At 47.1% G+C, this 8,215-nt stretch overlaps 1 long non-coding RNA gene across 2 annotated transcripts; it reads right to left on the bottom strand.

Annotated features, from left to right (window-relative positions):
- Positions 1 to 3,958: 3,958 nt before the first annotated feature.
- LOC109902968 (uncharacterized) lies at positions 3,959 to 8,215 on the bottom strand. 2 transcript variants are annotated; one of them, XR_004202384.1, is made up of 6 exons: positions 7,937 to 8,215; positions 7,221 to 7,795; positions 6,797 to 6,909; positions 6,149 to 6,260; positions 4,687 to 6,039; positions 3,959 to 4,558 (listed from the first exon to the last, which is right to left on the bottom strand). It is a non-coding gene; the product is annotated as an uncharacterized LOC109902968 (long non-coding RNA). The 2 variants fall into 2 exon arrangements; XR_004202383.1 differs by having other exon boundaries at positions 6,797 to 7,795.

Below are 8,215 nucleotides of genomic sequence, written 5' to 3'. Positions count from 1 at the left end.
AAATCCTGACAGTAGGGGGCAGTGTGCTGGGGAGATTCCACTCCTCCTCTCCAATCAATCTCATTCAATCTCATTCCTCAGCCTGGCTACTAACAAGGTCCTGTTGGTGGCTGTCCTGCTTTTCCAAGGCCGGGTTGTTTCCTTGGAGTTAATCAGAGGGACTAAGCCACAGGCCTGGGTGTAGCTGCCTATATGTACTGTATGTCTCATCCTTTTCTTTCATCTGTGTGTGTGTGTTTGTGCGTGTGCATTTGAATTTATGTGAAAAATTGTTCTTTCTTTGGGTTCTAATCTTTTTCATGCAAAATGTAAACATTTACCAACCAACCAGTACGTTGGCAACTGACCCCTCCAACCAGAGATGTTCTCATCTTCTGTCAAACAGCATATGTGCATCATTTCCCCTTGGGATGTAAAAGTTGCCAGTCGGCCTGCAGTCAGACCCCGTTACCACCCCCAGTCAGACCCGGTTAACACCCCAGTCAGACCCCGTTACCACCCCCAGTCACACTGTGCTCTCCCTCTTCTGGTACCTGTTAATCAATCAGAACCAAGTGTCTTTGTGATGGTAGAAGACAATCAGTTTCAAAACAAGGAAAAGGTCGAGAGAGGACAGGCCGGTAGGGGGGATTGGGAAATCGGGAAAAGAGGCTCTCCGGGTTGTTTACTGCTGTAGTGCCCCAACTGCCAAAATATGCCCACAACCCACTACCCCACACTCCAATACACTCCCTATCATAAATCTCATCACAAGCCACACATGTAGTAGGGTGGCAAGTAGCCTAGTGGTTTAGACTGTTGGGCCAGTAACCAAAAAGGTTACTGGTTCAAATCCTGAGCTGACTAGGTGAAAAATCTGTCAATGCGCCCTTGAACAAGGCACTTAACCATAATTGCTCCTGTATGTTGCTCTGTCTGCTAAATTACTAAAATGTAAAATCATCCCAAACATTTAGCCCTTACCTTGAGAAACTCTTACTCTGACATCCCTTGTCTATAATAGTAACCAATTTCTGATCAAGAAGGACACCCAACAACATTCCCTCTCACCTGTCGGTCTCACGTGCCTTCCCTCACTGGCACTGCATCGTGTGGGAGAAAAACTACACAATGCAGTGCAAAACAGCTATCACTACATTTCCCATCTAACCCCTCTCCTTCTGATCTAATGTTGACAAAACCAGCCGTGAGAGATAAGAGGATCTGGCTGGTGGCTTTTGCACAGAAATCTATGCAAACACCTGACCCCCCAATCTTATTCATTGCTGCTGGGTCAGAGTGTACAACCTTCTATCCCCCACCTACCCTTTCCATTTCATGACCCCTGACCCCTCCCGGTTTCCCCCAGAGTGGGTCTAGCAGCTCCAGACACTCAGGGTACTGTAGAGTGCCTGGAGAGGAGAGGCACTACAGCACTGACTCTCTAGTGGGTACCAGACTGTATTTTTACTAGATTTTAGAACGGTCCCAAACTGCCATTGACATGACATGGAGTCCATGCCCATACACGGGTAGCCTAAATCATTTTGCTATATGGTCACACATTACAATGTTGGATAGTCTCTGTTTAGGGACAAGGAAGGCCCCAGTCAATCAATGCAGACATCCAAATGGACCATAGTTTACATGAGTTACAAAAGGCAAGGGTGACTTTCAGTAAACACAAACTAACTCATACAGACACACACACATGGAATTGAAGTCTGCCATTTGAGAGCGTATGCTAAAAACCAAAGATGAAATCAGAGGTATGAAAACCTGACCACTGAACCAAGACAATGGCCAGCTCTCAAAGCTGCTCTATTGAGTCCAACACTGGCCATGTACACACACACGGCCATGTACACACACACACACACACACACACACACACACACACACACACACACACACACACACACACACACACACACACACACACACACACACACACACACACACACACACACACACACACACACCCTCTGGTCTGAGAGCCTCTTTTCCCTCCTCCCACTGCAGAAGCCAGAGAGCCTGTGGATAACTTTTTGTTTAGCTCTAGTGGAGACTTTTTAAATGGAAAAAAATCGGAGTAATAGCTAACTGTTACAGAAAATAAAAACTTAAAAGGATAATATGGGTAAATTGCGTGTTTTGAAATAAATTAACAAATAAAATAAGGATAAAACATCTTTGCTGTTTCAGTTTGGTTTGTTGCTTTTGAAAGGATGGAATCTTCTATGGGCAAACACCAAAATATATCCCAAAGCATGGTGCACACATCCTATCAGTGGAGGCCCCTCAGAGGAGGAAGGGGAGGACCATCCTCCTAGTTCATTTCAAAAAAAGAATAATAGTGAAACATTAAGAAAGTTATCCTTTTAAAAAAAACAATATAAAATACACTATATATACAAAAGTATGTGGATACCCCTTCAAATTAGTGGATTTGGCTATTTCATGCTGACAGGTGTATAAAATCGTGAACACAGCCATGCAATCTCCATAGACAAACATTGACAGTAGAATGACCTTACTGAAGAGCTCAGTGACTTTCAACATGGCACTGTCGTAGGATGCCACCTTTCCAAGAAATCAGTTATCAAATTTCTGCCCTGCTAGAGCTGCCGGTCAACTGTAAGTGCTGTTATTGTGAAGTGTAAACATCTAGGAACAACAACGGCTCAGCCGAGAAGTGGTAGGCCACACAAGCTCAAAGAACGGGACCGCCGAGTGCTGAAGTGCGTAAAAATAGTCTGTCCTCATTTGCAACACTCACTACCAAGTTCCAAACTGCCTCTGGAAGCAACATCAGCACAAGAACTGTTCGTCGGGAGCTTAATGAAATGTGTTTCCATGGCCGAGCAGCCGCACACAAGCCTAAGATCACTATGTGCAATACGAAGCATTGACTGGAGTGGTGTAAAGCTCACCGCTATTGGACTCTGGAGCAGCAGAAGTGCATTCTCTGGAGTGATGAATCACGCTTCACAATCTGGCAGTCCGACAGATGAATCTTGGTTTGGCGGATGCCAGGAGAATTCTACCGGCCCCAATGCATAGTGCCAACTGTAAGGTTTGGTGGAGGAGGAATCTGGGGTGGTTTTTCATGCTTCGGGCTAGGCCCCTTAGTTCCAGTGAAGGGAAATAGTAATGCTACATTATACAATGACATTCTGTGCTTCCAACTTTGTGGTAACAGTTTGGGGAAGGCCAGTTCCTGTCTCAGCATGACAATGCCCCTGTGCACAAAGCGAGGTCCATACAGAAATGGTTTGTCCAGATTAGTGTGGAAGAAATTGACCGGCCTGAACAGAGCCCTGATCTCAACCCCATCAAACATCTTTTGGATGAATTGGAGCGCCGACTGCAAGCCAGGCCTAATCCCCCAACATCAGGGTCCGACCTCACTAATGCTCTTGTGGCTGAATGGAAGCATGTCCCTGCAGCAATGTTCCAACATCTAGTGGAAGCCTTCCCATAAGAGTGGAAGCTGTTATAGCAGCAAAGGGGGGACCAACTCCGTATTATTGACCAGGATTTTGGAATGAGATGTTCGATGAGGTGTCCACATACTTTTGTTCATGTAGTATATATTCACGTCACCAAATAATTGATTAAAACACACTGTTTTGTAATGAAGGTCTACAGTAGCCTCAGCAGCACTCTGTATGATAGCACCATGGTGTAGCCGAAGGAGAGCTAGCTTCCATCGTCTTGGTACATTGACTTCAATACAAAACCTAGGAGGCTCATGGTTCTCACCCCCTTACAAAGACTTAGACAGTAATTATGACAACTTCCGGAGTACGTCCTCCAACAAATCAGAGCTCTTGCAGCATGAACTGACATGTTGTCCACCCAATCAAAGGATCAGAGAATGAATCTACTACTGAAAGCATAAGCTACAGCTAGCTAGCACTGCAATGCATAAAATGTGGTGAGTAGTTGACTCAATGAGAGAGAAAGACAATAGTTGAACAGTTTTGAACAAATTAATTTCTTCCAAAGATATGGAGAAGCAAGAGAGCGAGAGAGAGAGAGAGAGAGAGAGAGAGCTCTACGCAGCCACACTCCACAGTCCTGTGTCTGGTCAGGAGAATAATCTAAGGAACACAAACCAAAATATAACATAAATTAAATATCATGTCATACATTCATATCAAAATCATCACATTCAATCTGCAGCCTTAGACAACAATCAACAGTGATTGCTAAACTCCACAGAACTCTGTTGACGTCCATTCCATACATTCTAACCACAAGGGTGGCAGAGAACACTGATGCTAAGGTGACGGTAACAGTCATGGTCTGGTAGTCCAGAGCAGAGTTCTAGAAAACCCCCAGGGGCACGAAGAAGAGGACCAGGGAGGTGTAGAGGGCAGAGAACACTGATGCTAAGGTGACGGTAACGGCCATGGTCTGGTAGTCCAGAGCAGAGTTCTAGAAAACCCCCAGGGGCACGAAGAAGAGGACCAGGGAGGTGTAGAGGGCAGAGAACAGGGTGGCAGTCAGCAGCCAGGGGTTGGACAGCTCCTGTCACTGGCCAACCTTATGGAGCTCAGACTGCTCTCATCTCCTGTAGCAGGGAGGAGATCAACAACAGTATGGTAAGGGTCAGGAGTGTTTCCATGGCCACATGGAGTAAAATAAACTCTGGGCTCCTAGGGCCCTAACCTAGGGGGAGGCCTTTCTCTTTTCTCTTACCTGCTCAAAAAAGCCCAGGCATTCTACTGGCATGTCGGTGTAGAAGACGTTGTACAGGATGATGAACCAATTCTCATACAGAGACTGGAAGAAAACAGCTCCAGAAAAAGGCAAACACATTGGGGTCTGTTAAAAAAGGTTGCAGTTCCATTTATGATGCAAAACCAATGTGACCAGTTGGACCATCTAACCTGGACACTGAAGCCATTGAAGAAGCTGAACCAGATGTGTACCAGAGCAAAGCCTCTACCTGCATTACCTCTACAACCTGTACCCCAGCGCATTGACTCAGTACCGGTACCCTCTGTATATATGCTCGTTATTGTTAAAAAAAAGTTTTATTTGGTCAATATTTTCTAAACTCTTTCTTGAACTGCACTGTTAGTTAAGGGCTTATAAGTATGCATTTAACGGTTGTATTCGGCGCAGGTGACAAATAAAGTTTGATTTTAATTGTACAGGAAGTAGTGCAGGAAGACAGCGATGCTGCGGTACGACCAGCTTCTGTGGACCAATAGGAGTCTCTATAGGAAGCTGAACTGGGGCAGGGCATAGTCAGCATTCTGCCCTGCCTGACCCCCGTCTACACCAGCCAAACCTACCCCTATATGAGCCGGTAGAGGAAGGAGAAGGGGGAGAGAAAACATGTTAAATACAACCTGCCTTTGAACAGACATAATTTCACTGCCAACCTCTCTGTCCATCACACTCACCGTTGATCAGGTTCAAATTGTTGGCATCATCGCCTATCGCCATAGTGATGGAGGTGGTGTGTTTCCCAATGAGCATGACCACATCAGCCTTCTGGCCCGGAGTGACACGACAACACAGCACTGACTGGCACAGCCCTGCCAGGGACATGAACCTGGCACAAACTCTGCCTGAACACTATCAACATGACACTGCCTTTTGTGTGATGCTTTCTTGAGAAGAAACAACAAGAGAAGGCAGCCTTCAGATAAAGAGAATGTTTACTCGACTTTACTACTAAACGATACGGATCATCACTAAGCTATAAGATATTCAGTCTTGTAGTCTTAAGACAAGCTCTATTAGTCCTTATCCATATGTTTACCAGTTCAGGGCCTTTGAGGACCAATGCTGATTTCTCTCCAGCCATCTTTCTGTCCACACACCATAGTTATGTCTCTTTGCCCTTGGAGAAAGTCCTCTCTGGATCAGGAGAAGACTGCCCGCGGCAGGAAACACACTAATAGATACAGTATATTGGTAAAGTATAGTGTGTGTGTGTGTGTGTGTGTGCGTGTGCATATGACCTCCGTTCCTCCCCTTCTAATAGTCTGGTATCAGGTTCCAGAAGTCTGCAGGAGGATCATATGTTCACCGCTGTCTCTTCAGAGAGAAAGAGAGAGACAGTGACAGAGAGACAGACAGAGGGATTGATGACTGAGAAGAACAGAACATTGAGAGTTTTCTCCACTCAGTATGGTGTGGTGCCTACCTTTCTTGTCCCCGGTCAGCACCCAGACTTGGAGTCCAGCCTGTCTGAGCAAGGAGATGGTCTCAGGGACCCCGTCCTGCAGCCAGTCCTCTGTAGCCGTCACCCCCAGCAGCTGCACAACAGGAACCAGGATATACAGAGAGTTTATCACTCTGATAGTGGATCACATTACATTTATGTAAAGCTTTCATGAGTTTCCTTGACTGGCATCATCCGTTGGAGCATAGTGATTCTCATCAAATCCCATCGTATGAACATACTGTAACGCAGTGCCCTGATTATGAGGATTCCTTTACATCTCTCTCCATGTCGTCAGACAGCTGATCCAGCATGTCCTCATGGTTACGGGTTGTCAAGGCAGTATGTTCAGTATGTTCAGTATGTGTTCAGCATGTTCAGCATGTTCAGCATGTTCAGCATATTCAGTATGTTCAGCATGTTCAGCATGTTCAGTATGTTCAGTATGTTCAGCATGTTCAGCATGTTCAGCATGTTCATGGTTCTCAGACAGGACAGGGCAACAGCTAGAAGAGGGCAGGAATATACCTGACGAGATGTTGCATGAGATCTGTTTGTTCTGCTTACTCTATGTAGTGTGTGTGTGTGCGCGTGTCTGTGTGTGTGTGTGTGTGCACGTTTGTGTCTTACATCTAAAGCTTTCTCAGTGGTCTCCAGATATGGACAGTCTTTTTGTAGTCTCTCCAAGATCACTATGTCAGCACCTTTACAGTATAACTTCAGCCCTCCCTCTGGCTCCCGCACTGCACACACAACAACATACATCAGAGGATAGAGCAGATCTACACATGTCAGGAGAATACATCAAGACCAGAAACTGGGGGATAGAGAGATAAAGGGAGAGAAAGGGAAAGGTGCCAGGATATGGGAGATGTGGGGCAGATGCATCCAGTCTCACTCAGGTAGTCACTAGATAGCCATGCTAGAAAGGACAAAAGAGGCAATTCTGTCAGATCTTTTGAGAAAGTACATAATTTGTGTATATTTGTTAGGGGTAAGCTCAGGGTTATATATTCCTCCTTCTAGCATGGTCAAATGGTAACGTCAGTCTCACCCAGTACAGACATGTCTGGTGAAGTCGAGCAGGGTGAGGGAGCTGGTAGTGGGGTTTGAGGCCCAGCTCACTGACTGTCAGAGAGTCCCTGGTCCTGGAGAGGAAGACCCAGCCCAGCTCCCTGCCTGCCCACACCAGGGCCTCTTCGTCTGGGGACGCAGCCTGGTACACCGGGGCCTCTTCGTCTGGGGACGCAGCCTGGTACACCGGGGCCTCTTCGTCTGGGGACGCAGCCTGGTACACCGGGGCCTCTTCGTCTGGGGACGCAGCCTGGTACACCGGGGCCTCTTCGTCTGGGGACGCAGCCTGGTACACCGGGGCCTCTTCGTCTGGGGACGCAGCCTGGTACACCGGGGCCTCTTCGTCTGGGGACGCAGCCTGGTACACCGGGGCCTCTTCGTCTGGGGACGCAGCCTGGTACACCGGGGCCTCTTCGTCTGGGGACGCAGCCTGGTACACCGGGGCCTCTTCGTCTGGGGACGCAGCCTGGTACACCGGGGCCTCTTCGTCTGGGGACGCAGCCTGGTACACCGGGGCCTCTTCGTCTGGGGATGCAGCCTGGTACACCGGGGACCCTGGAACAAACACCATAAACAGAACTGTCTTTCTGTATCAGGATGACGTGCAGTTTCCTACTTCTTGAAAGGGTTTAGTACAATTTTGTTTGACTGTATGGAAAATGATTTACCTAGTTAAACTAACTACACAATTCTTACTTGTTTGCCTTCACATTTCTTCCATTCTGGCAGAGTGCCAGTGCAGTGAGGAAGTGTTTGCTCTGTGTGCACTGCTGCCCCCTCAACCTGTCCTCCACCGCTGGTCCTCCAGATACAGACCCCCTCAGGAGAATAGGTTCCAGCTCAGGTCTAATGTCTGGGGGAGCCAGAGGTGGGGCAGAGACCTTTATTTAAGTTAAGTAAGTAAGTTAAGAACAAAATCTTATTTACAACGATGGCCTAACCTGGTCAAACCCTAACCCGGATGACGCTGGGCCA

The sequence above is a fragment of the Oncorhynchus kisutch genome, linkage group LG13 (genome assembly GCF_002021735.2).
Source record: "Oncorhynchus kisutch isolate 150728-3 linkage group LG13, Okis_V2, whole genome shotgun sequence".
NCBI lineage: Eukaryota > Metazoa > Chordata > Actinopteri > Salmoniformes > Salmonidae > Oncorhynchus > Oncorhynchus kisutch.
This window is presented reverse-complemented; position numbering and strand designations above follow the sequence as displayed.